Below are 18,917 nucleotides of genomic sequence, written 5' to 3'. Positions count from 1 at the left end.
GTGAGCAAATATTTCAAACTCTTGTGATCCGTAAATATCCGACAATGCTCACCATACAAGTAATGCCTCCAGATTTTTAAAGCAAACACCACTGCTGCTAACTCTAAATCATGGGTAGGGTAATTTGCTTCATGCCTCTTTAGCTGTCTAGAATCATAAGCCACAACTTTTTCATCCTACATCAATACGCACCCCAACCCCAACTTTGAGGCATCACTATATACTACAAATCCCTTACCATTAACAGGAAGTGTTAAAACGGGAGCGGAGGTTAACCGGTTCTTTAGCTCCTGAAATCGATTCTCACAAACATCATCCCACACAAACTTAACTCCCTTACGAGTTAGACGGGTCAAAGGATCTGCTATTAAGGAAAACCCCTGAACAAACCTCCGATAATAACCGGCTAATTCGAGGAAACTACGAATCTCCGTCACTGTCTTAGGTTGCTCCCATTGTAAAATTGCCTCTACTTTCTTAGGATCAACATATATTCCAGTTCTCGATACTACGTGTCCCAAGAATACCACTTCCTGTAACCAAAACTCACACTTCGAAAACTTTGCATACAACTGTCTTTCCCGCAAAGTTTGTAATACTATACGCAAGTGGGCAGCGTGCTCATCATTATCTCTCGAGTAAACCAGTATGTCATCAATGAACACAATAACAAACTTGTCCAAGTAAGGGTGGAACACCCTGTTCATGAGATCCATAAAAGATGTCGGTGCGTTAGTTAACCCGAAAGGCATGACCAAGAACTCATAATGACCGTACCGAGTCCTGAACGCTGTCTTGGGTACATCCTGTTCTTTAATCCTCAACTGATGATATCCAGACCTTAGATCAACCTTGGAAAACACTGCAGCTCCCTGTAATTGATCGAAAAGATCATCAATCCTCGGTAACGGATACTTGTTCTTAATGGTCATTCTGTTAAGCTGTCGGTAATCGATACATAACCGAAGTGTACCGTCTTTCTTTTTCACAAATAAAACCGATGCTCCCCACGGAGATATACTAGGGCGTATAAAACCCTTGTCCACCAACTCTTACAATTGAACTTTCAACTCCTTCAACTCTGCCGGAGCCATTCTATATGGAGGGATAGAAATAGGTGCGGTACCCGAAAGTAAATCAATAGGGAACTCAAGCTCTCGATCAGGAGGCAGTCCCGGTAAATCATCAGGAAATACATCAGGAAACTCACTTACTATCGGGACATCCTCTAACTTAGGTTCCCCCTTTGAAGTATCAATCACGTATGCCAAATAAGCTGGATACCCTTTCTGCACTAATTTCGAAGCTTTGATGGCCGAGATTACACAGGACGATAATACTCGACGTTTCCCTACAAACACAATCTCTGCTCCCTCCGAATTTCGAATTTCAAAAACAATCCACGTTCGCCCAATGTGCAGTTAACCAGTCCATACCCAATATTAGATCAAAATCTAGGATCTCTAGAGGAATTAAGTCACCCCTAAATTCTTCCTCGCCTACCCTTACCCCACAGTCTCTATAACAACTGTTTCTAACTAGCTTTTCTCCTAAAGGGGTGTGAATTACAATTTCTTCCTCTAATGGTGACAGGTTTCTATCAGCAATTGATGCAAATGTGGTGCTCACATAAGACCTATCTGAGCCAGAATCTATCAAAACATAAGCATCTTTATCAAATAAAGACATAGTACCTGTCACTTCTCCAGGTCGGACCCGTGCCTCATCTTCCGTCACAGCGAAAACTCTGGTCGAGGTACGAGTCTGTGGTCTCGAAGGTGGATGTGCCGAGGTATTACTCTCCAAACCAGACCGTATGGCCACTCCCTGTCTCGGTGGCAACCCAGAAGAATCTCTCCTCTGCATATCAGTGTGAGCTGGTGAAGATAATGTAACTACCGTGGCTCGTCCTAACCGTGGGCAATTACTCCTAATATGACCCGTCTGTCCACATTGGAAACATCTTGTTGGCCCTCTACTTAGCCCACTATGATAATTCTCACAATTTTTGCATCGGTCAGAACCTCCGAAACTCTTCCCAGAACAAGTCATATCAGATTTGCTAAACCTCGAAGGTCTCTGTTGTGATGGTGGAAATGGAGGTCAAGGAGATGTCACGGAAACAGAAGTAATACTCCCTGAAATCACTGAGTCATTGCGTCTTTTTACTGGCTGACTAGAAGACATACCAAGATTCCTCCTTTTTGCAAACTCAGTCTGAATCCTCCTATTCTCAGTTGTGAGCTTCTCATCCCGTAAAGCCATCTGTACCACCTCCTTATGTGGCTCCCTACCAGTCACTGTCATCCGCTATCTAATCTCATTACGGAGCCCTTCCTAGAAATAACTGGCCTGATCCTGCTCAGATTTCACCAGATTCGGCACATATAACATCAACTCGTTAAAACGAGTCTCGTACTCCTCTACAGTTAGATTCCCCTGTTTCAAACTCAAAAATTCTCTCTTCTTTTCTTTCTGATGAAAATAAGTGAAATACTGACCATCGAATTCCCTGAGAAAATCGGACCACGTCTGAGGAGTAGTGGAACGGGACTTCACTGAATTCCACCAAGTACGAGCCCTCTTCTCTAATAATCTCGTAGCCACCATCAGTTTCATGTCGTCGTCTAATCTCATATCAGAGAGAGTCTCTGAAACCTGATTAATCTAGTCCTTTGCCACAGTGGCATCCAACTCACCCGTGAAAGACACACAACCGAGCTGTCTAGCCTCCTTGAGCTTCTTGGAAATGGATACATCTTGTACCGGTGGTGGAACTAAAGGAGTAATTGGTGGTACTATAGGTGGAACTTGACCAGTCGGAGCTCCACCAGCCATTGCGGTAAAGAAAGCTGCCAATGCCTGTGCTGCCTCAGTAGGCATGGTGGGAATACCCGTAGGTGGCGGAGGAGGTGGAGGATGTGGAGGACTGTCCGCCTGCTCAACAGCAGGTGCTGCCCGAATGGTAGACGTAGCCGATTCTTCCCTTACTGCATCTAGCTGACGACGTTGGGAACGACATTTTCCCCTCCCAACCGATCTAGTAAGAGGTGGGCGTCCGCATTGAGGAGGCATAATAATCTATAAAAGAAAACGAGCAAGCTTAGGGAACCTTAGGCTCTATATGAAAATGCATGCATTTTATTCAACCAAACCTAACTTAATCTGGGGCCGCACTGATACTGTAAATTTTTAAAACCACTTTAAAACTAAAAATTCTTATCTTTAAAATCAAAAGCTCTGATACCAATAGAATTGTCATGACCCGGAACCTCCCTCAGGCCCATGACAATCGCTGCGACGTCCCGATTGACACTTATTATCTGGAATGCCAACCGAAACCCAGCAAGACTTACATATCAGTTTTTTTTTCCTTTCCTGTGAGCAATCATTGTTAAATATCGAGTTTTTAGAGAATATACACTATTTTAGATCAAAAACAATCAAAATAAAATTTTCGCCACATAGGGGTATTTAAAAATAAACTCTAGATAATTTACAATAATAATAAGTTTACTCACCGTTTATACAAACTAAAAGCTTTCTAAGCGCCCCGATCACTACTTGTCGGGTACGACTTCTTTGCCTTTTCCGGAAGTCTCTCCTCCCAGACACATTACAAAAATTTACACAATTCATCACATTGATGCTAAATCACTATATAATTAACTTAAATCCTATACTAATGCATGGTATGAAATGCAATAGCCTAAAATGGCTTAAACGCGGTATTAACTTATTTTTGGCACTTTGCTCGATAAATTGCTAACGCGCTCCATTTTAGTTCTAAATCATCTCATTCTCTCTCCAACATTTCTAACCATTAAATATCAGCCGATAACCTTCTAAAAACAACAAAATCAGCTCACTCATTTCCTTGGAAAATTCGGCCAAAAATGGGACATTAACTCGGTTAATTTTCTACTTTGTTTTTCTATCACGTTTAATCGTTTTTCATCATTTTCTCTTCATTTCCCTTAGAATAAAATCAATTCATCATCATTGTACAGCATTGAGCATCCAGCCAAGAGTGGGTATTGTGAAAATTTAATGATTTCTTGCCCAATTTAATTTCTAAACACATTTAACTAACTAAAACTATCAATTTAACTAAAAATCAAAACCTAAAAATTTCAATTTCTCTCCCCTAGAATTTCGTCCAACCCTTGATATCACTTTTTGATCTCTCTCCTCAAGCATGCTAAATGGAAATAAAGGCATAGGAAAGGTAGAAATCAAGCTAAAATCGAAAAATCTTACCGTTAGACGCGTAAACGGTCGAAAACCGCGAATTTCCCTTTGAATTTTCTTGTTTCTCTTTGGTTTTTCTTTTTTTCTTCCTTTCCTCTCTATTTCCTCTCTTGTTCTTCCTTATGGCCGGCCAGCACTTAAAATGGGGTTTAAATGGGCTGACTTTTCATTAAAATAATATTATTTCATTTAAAAATGTCACGTGTCACTTTCCCATTGGCCCATTTTTAAAATTTCATCCATTTGTTTCCAAATTTTCACCATACACTTGTCCCACATATCCATAGCTTAGATAAAATTCTCAGACTTATCCAAAGTCTCGGTGGAGTAATTTTTGAAATTTACACTTTTACCCCCGTAAAAGTGAAAAATTACATTTTTGCCCAAAAAACTGAAAAATTGCCCATAGACATATTTTTCATCCCTTATACTCATACCATTCTCCAACTTGTCAAATTTGATCTAAATTCTCTCAAAATCTCAAATTTTGTCTGCGAGTGGCAAAATTACGATTTTGTCTCTACACTCCAGAAATCACCAGAATTAAACTTTTTCACTTCATATCATTAAATTATACTCCAAATAGTTAATCTTGGTCAAAAATTTCACTCCATGATCAAATTATTATCTTAGGTGGCAAAATGACGATTTTGCCCTTGAACATCAAAATTTCCAATTTTACCCCAAATGAACCCTCGAACTCCGAACAATCATTTTTAGTCATTCCTTGACTATAAAATATTAAATTTCATCCTACAATTCCTATTTGAACTAGTTCGAGGTTAAATCAACTCAAGTGTACCGTTAGGTACGATATCGGGTTTCATCTTTTCTTATGTGCTTTCCTAGCATAATAACATGCTACTCAGTGAATGTATGTCATGACATGTATTTATAGGGTCGGGTTTTACATTTTTAATGAATGATCATATTAATTTTCAATAATTTTGCACATCATTATTGATCCAAGATGGTCTAACCAATCATGCCAAATATTAAAATGATTAGTAAACTTCTGGTTTACTATAGGTTTTAATTATTCTAATATTTGTGTAGTTTAATCTAGAGAATAAAGCGAGTAATTTTTTTTCGACACACACTTCCTACTTGAGATAATAATGTAATATAGAGGTATTAAGTGTCTCTTTCATTCGTTGTCTCAATATGATATCTATTCAGACGAATATCTTTAAAACTTAATAAACTTCTTTGAGACTTAATAAAAATAATACATCATCTATTATAAATTTTATTCCCCAAGGTAATAAAATATTAGCTCTTTCGGAACCTTCATTTAACCTTGTACTACCCAATATTGTATTGACATTGGTTTTTCTATTGTCAAGTTGGAACAATATTTCTTGTCTTTAAATATAACATGCGTTGCAACAATGTCTGCTAGACATATATTTACATCATAGATCTTAGATCCAACAAGATGAATATCCATATTTTTCTTCAATAAAATAAGATATATACAACAAGAAATTTTTAAGTTAACATGAAAAAACATTAAATACATAATTAAAACACATAATAAGAACATGTCATTTAAATATAATAAGAATGAAATACCCCATACTTTGATATGGTGATAAATAAAGTTAATCGAATGCAAATTGAGGTCAATTAAAATGTTTAAAAGTGATCAAAGACGAAATGAGTAGTTTAGGATAAAATATTTCGCAAGTGAGAAAATAACAATAAAATAATAATAATTTTATCGAAGGAGAATTTGTGAGATAAAAGGCGATTTGGAAGTCAAGTGAGGCATAATAAGGTATTTTGGGTACTAAGGAGACAAGATAAAATTTTTAGAATAAAATAATATTTATTAATGAAATAATATTAAAATATTAATATTTAGCTTGACGTCGAAATCAGTCATGAAGAAAGATCATATGGTTGATCCAAGTGGGGGAGAAGATGACAAGCCTGACTCTATAAAAATATTTGTTATGACATACATGTGATGGATAGCATGTTTGCATGCTAAGAGAGCCCCGAAAAATTTACAAAAGTCGGTATTGTACCTAGACGTACAACAAAGTTGATTTAAGCCTCGAACTAGATCAAATAGAGAATTTACGATGAAATTAAGAATTTTAAAGTCCCAGAATGGTTTGATATGGTGATTCGGAGTTCGAGGATCAATTTGGAGTCAAACCGGAATTTTCGCTATCTAGGGGCAAAATGGTCATTTGCCACCTATGGACAAAATGAAAATTTTTAGAAAAGATTTTTTTGACCCCATTTGACTTATTGGAGTATAATTTGACTTATTGGAGTAAGATTTGAGGTTTAGAAGTGAAGAATTTTAATTTCAGTATAATTTGGAGTAAAAGAGTAAAATGGTAATTTTACCACCCTAGGGGCAAAATTGTAATTTTCCACCACCAGGATATTTTTCCAGCACATGGTCTTCCTTATCCTAATTTTGACCATTGACTAATTGTGTGGTGGAGATAAAAAGGATTAAAATTTTAAAAGTTTTAAAAATGGACCAATAAGAAAATGCCATGTGTCATACCTTTATTATTTTATTGTTTCTTTATAAAAAGGCATAAAATCAGCCCATTTTCTTCATATGGCAGCCCAAGCAAGGAAGAGAGAGAAAGAGAGGAAGAACAAAGGGAAAAACAAGAAAACCTAGGTGAAAATTCAAAGAAAAAGTGAAGAAATCAAGGAAACAAGCTAGGTAAGTTAGAATTTCTTTAGTTCTCCTTGATACCTAGCTTACCCATGCTTTTGTTCTTGATTTTCATGGTTGAATATTGAGTTATTATGATGAATTCAATTCTGAAAAATGGGTATGGAAGAGGAATTATTGTTAGATTAATTTGATTTTAAGTTATGTTAGTGTTTTTAGTTAGTTTAGCATATTTAGGAATAAAACAACAAGAAAAGAATTTATTTTCCTCCATTACCATTATTGGCCGAATTTTCTAGGAAAATATTGGCTGATAATCTTGATGTTTATTTGAGGAATTATGATGAATAATGATGAATTATGAGCCTAGAAAAATAATGAGAATTTTCAGAGCAAAAATATGAATTTTTACCCATTATGGGTATTTTCGTAATTTGCTACCGGGACTGATAAATTGAATCTCATTCACAGTCACTAAGGTAATTTAAGTATAATTAGAGTGTAAAAAGTGAGAAAAATTGATTTGGAGTTAAATTGGAGATAATAGGTCGAATTAGGTCAGCACCGCATTTAAGCGATAGTCGGATAAGTTGTATATCATATCATGCATCTATATCGAGCTTGAATTGATTTTTATAATGGTCAAGCAGTGATGTGATGAATTATGTACTGTACATTGTGGATAGGTGGTGAGCAAAATACACTGGTAAAAGTACAGAGATTGTGCTTGGAGACTGGGATTAGGAGTACATCGACTCCTAGAACAATGAGTGAACTTATTATCGTCTTAATTATCTAGAGTAGTTTTATACAATTGTGTGATTTTATGGAAAATGGGTTTAAAGGGTAAATTGCTATGTTTTAAGAGAAATTACGATTTTATAAAATGATTTTATAAATTTTCTGGAAAAATCGAATACTGGTTTTGAAAATAGAGTAATTGGAGACTGCTTGCTTGTGTTGCAAATTTATGGTTTTGAATTGAATGACTTATGACAATAAATGAGCATGAATGGCTAAACTGATTTTGGTGTTAGAATTATTTATACTATGTATTCAGCCTTGAGAGGCTAAGTTGCGATAAATTGTCATGTCATGCTAGAATGAATTTTATTGATTGGTGGGTTATATATTAATTATTCACTGCAGAGGGGGTTCCGTGGACCAGCCTATTAGAAGGGCACGGTAAACTCCAGTATATTATTACTCTGAATGGAGAGGCGTGTAGGGTATCTCTTGGGGTAAAGCTTAGGGTTCACTTCACACTAAACCACCACGTGAAGGGGAACTCAGCCAACGTCAAGGAACGGCTGTATTTTTCTCAAACAAAAAATATATTTTAAGTGTATACGAAATTTTAACAGCCTTGGCGGACTCGGTTGGATGCCCTGCGCAAGGTATCACAGAGTATGAGTTTTGGCACGAGCCAAAGTTTTAAGAAATTCATAAGCCAAGTTGATTTCTCGATTTATATGGATTGATTTTATCTGGTTGAAATGAGTTGAAAGGTAATGAAATTACAGTATAATGACTTATTTTAATTGTCTCCATTTACTCGACTTTAGATAGTTTAGATGGTATCTGTTTACTCACTGAGATTTTATAATCTCACCACCCTCATTTCCTCACATTTCAAGCTCGAAAAATTCTATAGTTAGTTGACTTTGACAAGGATCTTCATTTGGACTCGAATCGGTAAAAGCTGTAGATTTCCAACTTTTGATGCATTTTGGATAGATGTGGGTCCACGTGTCACTGTAAAGAAATTTTATGCTTTGGTTATTTACTTTATAGTATATATGAATATAATTAACTTTTACGCTATAAGAATAATGTATCGATAGCTTTGTGAAAATTATTTTACAAGAAAATAGTTTATTTTATTGAATATTTTTATTATATTCAAATGGTCAAATTTTCACTTCAAATGAACGTTTTAGATACTCAATTTGTTTTTAAATCATTAAATATATATTTTCTGCTTACTTACTACATTTTTAGCAAGTTTTGAGATTTTCGACAAAAATGACGAAAATGCCCCTGTGAGCCAGAAAACAATATGTTATGTTCTGATTTGAAAATGATTTGTAATCCTTCGAATTTTTATATTTGATAACTATTGCTCAACGGGGAAGTGCGAAAGCTGATACGAGAGCCTTGCGAGGTTTTGATCGGCATTCGAGGTGAAGAATGTCTGTCGAGGCCTCGCGGCAGTTGTCACGGGCCCGATGGGGAGTTTCGGGTTGTGACAAAAAACATATTAAAGCATCTTCATAATATAGTTATACTAAAATATACCAATTACTACTAAGTTCATTCTCGGATATTTCATTATCAATCAAAAGATAAATTCCTTTTTTAGAACAAGAAAATCAACAATGGATATTTCCATTTCCAATCATATAATCAATTTCTCTTCCAAGGTGGACAAATATCTTGATGTGCTATATCACCTTGGCCATGGTTAAAATCATCACAAGATGTTTTAGTTTTCAGTGATGTTTGATAAAATTCAAGACGTACAATAGGTACGTGACCAACGATCTTTCATGCCACATCAATGATAATACATTTTCTATATTTCTTTTATTCTTTGCATTTTTATCTTTTTATTATTCATTCACTTCTAGTGGGTTGAAAGTATTCATCTACTTTTTGTAAGTTACGAGGATCTATCCACTTTTTGTGAGTGATCCACTTCTAGTGGATTATCCATTTCTTAGTGAGTTAGTAGGTTAAGGCATCCATCCACTTTTGGTGGTAAAATTATTATTAGATTTTGATTATAAAATTATCCATTCACTTTTAGTAGTAAAATTATTCTTAGAATAGTGATAGTATAAATTATTATGGTGATCATAATTATTAAATGATATCGCATTCACTTCAAGGAATGGATAAATTGATAATTTTTTATAAGTAACTCGTTCTGTCACATTCACTTCAAGGAATGGACATTATGATTTTTCATTAATAGCAAGGGACAAAATATAATATATACTACATGATAGGAAAATTCATATTAAGGTTGATTTTTAGGGAATGAAAATAATAAAAAAATATCAAGTCACTTACTTGATTTTCTAAAATAAAAAAAAATAACCTTTGTGAGAAGATAAAAACAAATAATACTAACACTTACCTGATTTGCTAAAACCAAAAATAGAAACCCAATTATTGAAATTCTATTGAAGCTTGAAGATAATGAAAACAAAATCCAAACTTGAAAGATTAAAGGATGGTGCTGATAACGTGTTATGAAAATATAACTTAAAATAACAATAAAGATAATTTGAAAGAACAATTAAAGAGAAGAAAGAAAGTATTTAGAGGGAAAAAAGAAATCTTATGGAAGTGTGTGTTTACATGTAAAGCCCGACCTTATAAAATACTATTCATGACATACATGTGATGATAGCATGATTGCATGCTAGGAGAGTCCCGAAAAATTTACAAAAGTCGGTATTGTACCTAGAGGTACAACAAAGTTTATTTAATCCTCGAACTAGATCAAATAGGAATTTTAAGGTGAGATTAAGAGTTTCATAGTTCATGGATGACTTAAAATGGTAATTTGGAGTTTGAGGATCAATTTGGAGTCAAATCGGAATTTTCACTAACTAGGGGCAAAATGGTCATTTGCCACCTGGGGACAAAATGGAAATTTTAGAAAAGATTTTTTTTGACCCCATTTGACTTATTAGAGTATAATTTGACTTATTGAAGTATGATTTGAGGTTTAGAAGTGAAAAATTTTAATTTCGGTATAATTTGGAGTATAGGGGTAAAATGGTAATTTTGCCACCTCAGGGGCAAAATTGTAATTTTCCACCACCAGGATATTTTTTCCAGCACATGGTCTTCCTTGTCTTCATCTTTGACCCTTGACTAAACATGTGGTGGAGATAAAATGTTTAAATTTTAAAATTTTAAAAACGGGCCAATGACATGATGCCATGTGTCATGCCTTTATTAATTTATTATTTTCCTTTTTAAAAGGCACAAAATCAGCCCATCTTCCACCCCATGGCCGGCCAAACCAGCAAGAAGAGAGAGAAAACAAAAACAAAACCCTAGAGAGAGAAAATCAAAGAAAAAGTGTGAATTTTCAAGGAAATTAAGTGAAAAAGGTGAGTTTTTTCTATTAAGCTTGAGTTTTCTTATTCCCAAGCATTTCTCTTTATTTTCCATGATTAAATTACATGTTTTCATGATGAATTAAATTCTGGAAAAATGGGTTAGGAGAGAGAAAGTTGTTGGATTTATTTGATTTTAATTTATGTTAGTGTTTTTAGTTAGTTTAGCATATTTAGAAACAAAACAACAAGAAAAGAATTTATTTTCTCCCCCAACCATTAATGGCTGAATTTACCATGTAGTGAGTGAGGATGAGTTTGATTTTATTCTAGGAGAATTGGTTAAGGAATGTTGAATTAAGAGCCTAGAAAAATAATGGGAATTTTCGGAGCAAAAATATGAATTTTTACCCACTAGGGGTATTTTCGTAATTTGCTGTTGGGACTGATAATTTGCACCACACTGAGGGACATTAAGTTAATTTGGGTGCAATTGAGGTATAGAAACTGAAAAGAATTAAATTGGAGTTTAAACGGACCCGTTAGGAATTTAATCGGGTGATAAGACGAATTAGGCCAATACCGGGTTTAGATAGTTACCAGTGCATTTTGCATTCCATATCATGCATTGGTAATCTAAATTAATTTAATTTTGATTTAGTACCAACTTGGTGAAACTCTCGATTTTGTATTGTGTCAAGGTGGTGAGTCCTCCGATAAAGGCAAGGAAATTGCATCCGAGGACCAGTAGACAGAGTGCTTCGAAAGTCTGCATTCTAGACATAGTGAGTAAACTTACTATCATTTTAATTATCTAGGGTGGTTTTTAGATGCTTTCATGAATTCTATGGAAAAAGGAATTTAAAAAGATAAATTTTCATGTTTTATGAATAAATGAGTTTCAATGAAATTAAATTATAAATTGTTTTGAAATTAATAGTGATTTTGAAAAATAGAGTACACGGAGACTGTTAATTGTGGCAATTTGATTGTTTAAATTAACTGGCTTATGATAAATCGAGCATGATTGGCTAGTTGGCAATTGTATTGAAATGCGAATTGTTTGGTTACCTTGAAAAAACTACGAATTACAAAATTGCCATATCATGTTATTGAGTTTTATTATATGGTGGATTATATATTAATTAATCACTGCAGTAGGGGGTTTCTGTGGACCAGCCTTTTAGAGGGGCACGGTAAACCCCATTATATTCTTACCTCGAACGGAGAGGCGCGTAGGGTATCTCCTGGGGTAAAGTTTAGGGTTCACTTCACGCTAAACCACCACGTGAGGGGGAACTCAGCCAACGCCAAGGAACGGCTATGTTTTCAAAACAAAAACATGATTTATGTGAAATGTGAATTTTAATAGCCTTGGCGGTCTCGGTAGGATGCCTCGGCCAAGGTGTCCCCGAGAATGGATTTATGGCACAAGCCTAGATTTTTATGAGATTCATAAGCCTCTTTACGTGTTTCGAAAAAAAATGTGTTCTAATGCTATAACACAGTTTATGATGATTTACTTTATTGTCTCCATGTACTCAACTCTAGATGTTTAGGATGATGTTTGTTTACTCATTGAGATTTTATAATCTCACCACCCTCCTTTCCACCCATTTCAGGTTCAATATAGACTGTAGATAGCTGATCTCATCGAGGACTACAGTGGGATCTGCATTTTCCAAACCGTAGGTTCAAAGTCCTCTTTACTTTTGTTTATCCGGGGGCACTCTTGTTATTGTAAATTAAATTAAATATTTTGGCTTACTGTATTTAAGTATGTATAAATTTATTTAGCTTTTACGTTATAAAAATTATTCACGTATAACTCTATAAATATTGTTTTATAAGAAAATAGAATATTTTACTTAATATTTCTTTTATTTTCTTATTATATTCAAATAACCATAATTTCGTTTTAAATGAAGATTTTAGACTTTTAAACTCATTTTGAATATGAATTGTGTGTTTTGTACTTGTACATTACGTTTTAGCCAGTTTTAAGATTTTTGAGAAAAATGACCAAAATACCCTTGTGAGACGAAAAATTAATATTTTATTTGTTTAAAGTTGGAAACAGCTTAAAATATTTTAGAACACGATATTTGACAATGGTTGCTCACAAGGGAACAGAGAAACTGATAGTAAAGCCTTCCGGGGTTTCGGGTTGACATTTCGGGCAATAAGTGTCTACCGGGACACCGCGGCGGTTGTCACGGGCTCGAGGGGAGTACCGGGTCGTGACAATTCGATTGGTATCAGAGCTTTTGGTTTTCAAGATCATAGTTTTTAGTTTTAAAGTTGTTTTAAATATTTACAATATCAGTGTGGCCCCGGATTAAGTTAAGTTAGGTTAGGTTGAATAGAATGCATGCATTTGCATATAGAGCCTAAGGTTACCTAAACTTGCTCGTATTTTTTTTATAGATTATAATGCCTCCTCGACGCGGACGCCCACCTCTCACTAGATCGGTTGGGAGGGGAAGAGGTCGTTCCCAACGTCATCAGCCAGATACAGTAGAGGAGGAATCAGCTGCATCTACCATTCGGGCAGCACCTGCTGCTGAGCAGGCCGATAGTCCTCCACATCCTCCATCTCCTCAGCCACCTACGGGTATTCCCGCCATGCCTACTGAGGCAGTACAGGCATTAGCAGCTTTCTTTGCAGCAATAGCTGGTCAAGCTCAGACTGGTCAAGTTCCACCTGTAGTGCCTCCAACTACTCCTTTAGTTCCACCACCAATACAGGATGTATCCATTTCCAAGAAGCTGAAGGAGGCTAGGCAATTGGGTTGTGTATCTTTCACTGGTGAGTTGGATGCCACTGTGGCAAAAGACTGGATTAATCAGGTGTCCGAGACTCTCTCTGATATGGGATTAGATGATGACATGAAGCTGATGGTGGCTACGAGATTATTAGAGAAGAGGGCTCGTACTTGGTGGAATTCGGTGAAGTCCCGTTCCGCTACTCCTCAGACATGGTCCGATTTTCTCAGGGAATTCGATGGTCAGTATTTCACTTATTTCCATCAAAAAGAAAAGAAGAGAGAATTTCTGAGTTTGAAACAAGGAAATCTAACTGTAGAGGAGTACGAGACTCGTTTTAACGAGTTGATGTTATATGTGCCGGATCTGGTGAAATCTGAGCAGGATCAGGCCAGCTATTTCGAGGAAGGGCTCCGTAATGAGATCAGAGAGCGAATGACAGTGATTGGTAGGGAGCCACATAAGGAGGTGGTACAGATGGCTTTACGGGCTGAGAAGCTCGCGACTGAGAATAGAAGGATTCGGACTGAGTTTGCAAAAAGGAGGAATCCTGGTATGTCTTCTAGTCAGCCAGTAAAAAGAGGCAAGGACTCAGCGACTTCAGGGAGCACTACTTCTGTTTCCGTGACATCTCCTCGACCTCCATTTCCACCATCACAGCAGAGACCTTCGAGGTTTAGCAGATCTGCTATGACTGGTTCTGGGAAGAGTCTCGGAGGTTTTGACAGATGCAGAAATTGTGGGAATTATCATAGTGGGCTATGTAGAGGGCCAACAAGATGTTTCCAATGTGGACAGACGGGTCACATTAGGAGTAATTGCCCACAGTTAGGACGAGCCACTGTAGCTGCATCATCTCCACCAGCTCGCACAGATATACAGAGGAGAGATTCTTCTGGGTTACCACCGAGACAGGGAGTAGCCATACGGTCTGGTGTGGAGAGTAATACCCCGTCACATCCGCCTTCGAGACCACAGACTCGTACCGCGACAAGAGTTTTTGCTGTGACAGAAGATGAGGCACGAGTCCGACCTGGAGCAGTGACAGGTACTATGTCTTTATTTGATAAAGATGCTTATGTTTTGATAGATTCTGGCTCAGATAGATCTTATGTGAGTACGACATTTGCATCAATTACTGATAGAAACCTGTCACCATTAGAGGAAGAAATTGTAGTGCATACCCCTCTAGGAGAACAGTTGATTAGAAATACTTGTTATAGAGACTGTGGGGTAAGGGTAGGTGAGGAAGAATTTAGGGGTGACTTAATTCCTCTAGAGATCTTGGATTTTGATTTAATATTAGGTATGGACTGGTTAACTGCACATCGGGCGAACGTGGATTGTTTTCGAAAAGAAGTTGTTCTTCGAAATTCGGAGGGAGCAGAGATTGTGTTTGTAGGGGAACGTCGAGTATTACCATCTTGTGTAATCTCGGCCATCAAAGCTTCAAAATTAGTGCAAAAAGGGTATCCGACTTATTTGGCATACGTTATCGATACTTCAAAGGGGGAACCTAAGTTAGAGGATGTCCCAATAGTAAGTGAGTTTCCTGATGTATTTTCTGATGATTTACCGGGAATACCTCCTAATCGAGAGCTTGAGTTCCCTATTGATTTACTTCCGGGTACCGCACCTATTTCTATTCCTCCATATAGAATGGCTCCAGCAGAGTTGAAGGAACTGAAAGCCCAGTTGCAAGATTTGGTGGATAAAGGTTTCATTCGCCCTAGCATTTCTCCTTGGGGAGCACCAGTCCTATTTGTAAAGAAGAAAGATGGCACTCTTCGATTGTGTATTGATTACCGTCAGCTGAACCGAGTGACCATCAGGAATAAATACCCTTTACCCCGGATAGATGATCTTTTTGATCAATTACGAGGTGCTATGGTATTCTCTAAGATTGATTTGAGATCTGGGTACTATCAGTTGAGGATTAAGGAGCAGGATGTACCTAAGACTGCCTTCAGGACGCGTTATGGGCATTATGAGTTTCTGGTGATGCCGTTTGGTTTGACTAATGCCCCGGCAGTTTTTATGGATCTTATGAACAGGGTGTTCCATCCATACTTGGATAAGTTTGTGATAGTATTCATCGATGACATCCTGGTTTATTCGAAGAATGATGATGAACATGCTGCCCATTTGCGCATTGTGTTGCAAACTTTGCGCGAGAGACAACTCTATGCCAAGTTCTCTAAATGTGAATTCTGGTTGAAGGAAGTGGTTTTCTTGGGACATGTGGTGTCCGGAGCTGGAATTTATGTCGATCCCAAGAAGATTGAGGCAATCTTGCAATGGGAGCAACCGAGAACGGTAACTGAGATTCGTAGTTTCCTTGGCTTAGCCGGTTATTACCGGAGATTTGTTCAGGGATTTTCTTTGATAGCAGCTCCTCTGACTCGTTTGACTCGTAAAGGAGTTAAGTATGAGTGGGATGATGTTTGTGAGAATCGATTTCAGGAGCTAAAGAACCGGTTAACCTCCGCTCCCGTTTTAACACTTCCTGTTAGTGGAAAAGAATTTGTGGTATATAGCGATGCATCTAAGTTGGGATTAGGGTGTGTGTTGATGCAGGACGAGAAAGTAATAGCTTATGCTTCCCGACAGTTGAAGAAGCACGAGACGAATTACCCTACTCATGACTTGGAGTTAGCAGCAGTAGTATTCGCATTGAAGATTTGGAGACATTATTTATATGGTGAGCGTTGTCGGATTTTTTCTGATCATAAAAGTTTGAAGTATTTGCTCACCCAGAAAGAGCTTAACTTGAGACAGAGACGATGGTTGGAGTTGATTAAGGATTATGACTTAGTGATTGATTATCATCCGGGAAAAGCAAATGTTGTAGCGGATGCCTTAAGTCGTAAATCCTCATCGTCGTTAGCAACACTTCAAAGTTCTTATTTTCCGATGTTACTTGAGATGAAATCTCTAGGGATCCAGTTGAATAATGGTGAGGATGGAACCCTACTTGCTAGTTTCGTCGTGAGACCTTCATTGTTGAATCAGATAAGAGAATTGCAGAAATCTGATGATTGGTTGAAACAGGAAGTTCAAAAGCTGCAAGATGGAGAAGCTAGTGAGTTTAGACTCAGCGATGATGGTACTTTCATGCTTAGAGACCGAATTTGTGTTCCTAAGGATGATCAATTGAGACGAGCTATTTTGGAGGAAGCTCATTCTTCCGCCTACGCTTTACATCCCGGAAGCACCAAGATGTATCGGACTATTAAAGAAAGTTATTGGTGGCCGGGTATGAAACGAGACATAGCAGAGTTTGTAGCGAAATGTCTCACATGCCAACAGATCAAGGCGGAGCATCAAAAACCGTCAGGTACTCTTCAACCTTTATCGATTCCTGAATGGAAGTGGGAACATGTGACTATGGACTTTGTATTGGGTTTGCCGCGGACACAAAGTGGGAAGGATGCTATTTGGGTGATTGTGGATAGATTGACTAAGTCCGCCCATTTCTTGGCTATCCATAGCACGTATTCTATTGAGAGGCTGGCAAGACTTTATATAGATGAGATTGTGAGATTACACGGAGTCCCAGTTTCTATTGTGTCAGATCGAGACCCTCGATTTACTTCTCGATTTTGGCCGAAATTTCAGGAAGCTCTTGGAACTAAATTGAGATTTAGTACTGCATTTCATCCACAGACAGATGGTCAATCTGAGAGAACTATTCAGACCTTGGAGGATATGTTACGGGCTTGTGTCATTGACTTTATCGGGAGTTGGGACAGACACTTGCCATTGGTGGAGTTTGCTTATAATAACAGTTTTCAGTCTAGTATTGGGATGGCACCATACGAGGCTTTGTATGGAAGGAAATGCCGAACTCCGCTCTGTTGGGATGAAGTAGGTGAGAGGAAATTGGTGAATGTGGAATTGATTGATTTGACAAACGATAAGGTCAAAGTTATCCGAGAGCGATTAAAGACAGCTCAAGATAGGCAGAAGAATTATTCGGATAAACGAAGGAAAGATTTGGAGTTTGAAGTCGACGATAAAGTTTTTCTTAAGGTTTCTCCTTGGAAAGGTAATAATTTGAAATTTCCAAGAATTAAATCTTATTTGATTATACTATTGTGATAATTTGTGGTATTTATTGGATGATGAAAGGTGTGATTCGATTCGCGAAGAGGGGAAAGCTCAATCCAAGATACATTGGACCTTTTCGTATCATTGAAAAGATTGGGCCAGTGGCTTACAGACTTGAATTACCCCCAGAGTTAGATCGAATTCATAATGTCTTCCATGTCTCGATGTTGAAAAAGTATGTTCCCGATCCTTCTCACATTTTAGAGACACCTCCCATTGAGTTGCATGAGGATTTGAAGTTCGAGGTGCAGCCTGTACGTATTCTAGATCGAAAGGATCGAGTGCTAAGGAACAAGAGCATTCCAATGGTGAAAGTATTGTGGAAGAATGCTCGAATGGAGGAGATGACGTGGGAAGTCGAGAGCCAGATGAGAAACCAATATCCACATCTTTTATTCGAATCAGGTAAGTGAAATTTTGAGGTCAAAATTTTATTTTAAGGGGGGTAGTGCTGTAAAGCCCGACCTTATAAAATACTATTCATGACATACATGTGATGATAGCATGATTGCATGCTAGGAGAGTCCCGAAAAATTTACAAAAGTCGGTATTGTACCTAGAGGTACAACAAAGTTTATTTAATCCTCGAACTAGATCAAATAGGAATTTTAAGGTGAGATTAAGAGTTTCATAGTTCATGGATGACTTAAAATGGTAATTTGGAGTTTGAGGATCAATTTGGAGTCAAATCGGAATTTTCACTAACTAGGGGCAAAATGGTCATTTGCCACCTGGGGACAAAATGGAAATTTTAGAAAAGATTTTTTTTGACCCCATTTGACTTATTAGAGTATAATTTGACTTATTGAAGTATGATTTGAGGTTTAGAAGTGAAAAATTTTAATTTCGGTATAATTTGGAGTATAGGGGTAAAATGGTAATTTTGCCACCTCAGGGGCAAAATTGTAATTTTCCACCACCAGGATATTTTTTCCAGCACATGGTCTTCCTTGTCTTCATCTTTGACCCTTGACTAAACATGTGGTGGAGATAAAATGTTTAAATTTTAAAATTTTAAAAACGGGCCAATGACATGATGCCATGTGTCATGCCTTTATTAATTT

This window comes from Theobroma cacao, chromosome 6 (genome assembly GCF_053813885.1).
Source record: "Theobroma cacao isolate CCN51 chromosome 6, ASM5381388v1, whole genome shotgun sequence".
NCBI lineage: Eukaryota > Viridiplantae > Streptophyta > Magnoliopsida > Malvales > Malvaceae > Theobroma > Theobroma cacao.
This window is presented reverse-complemented; position numbering follows the sequence as displayed.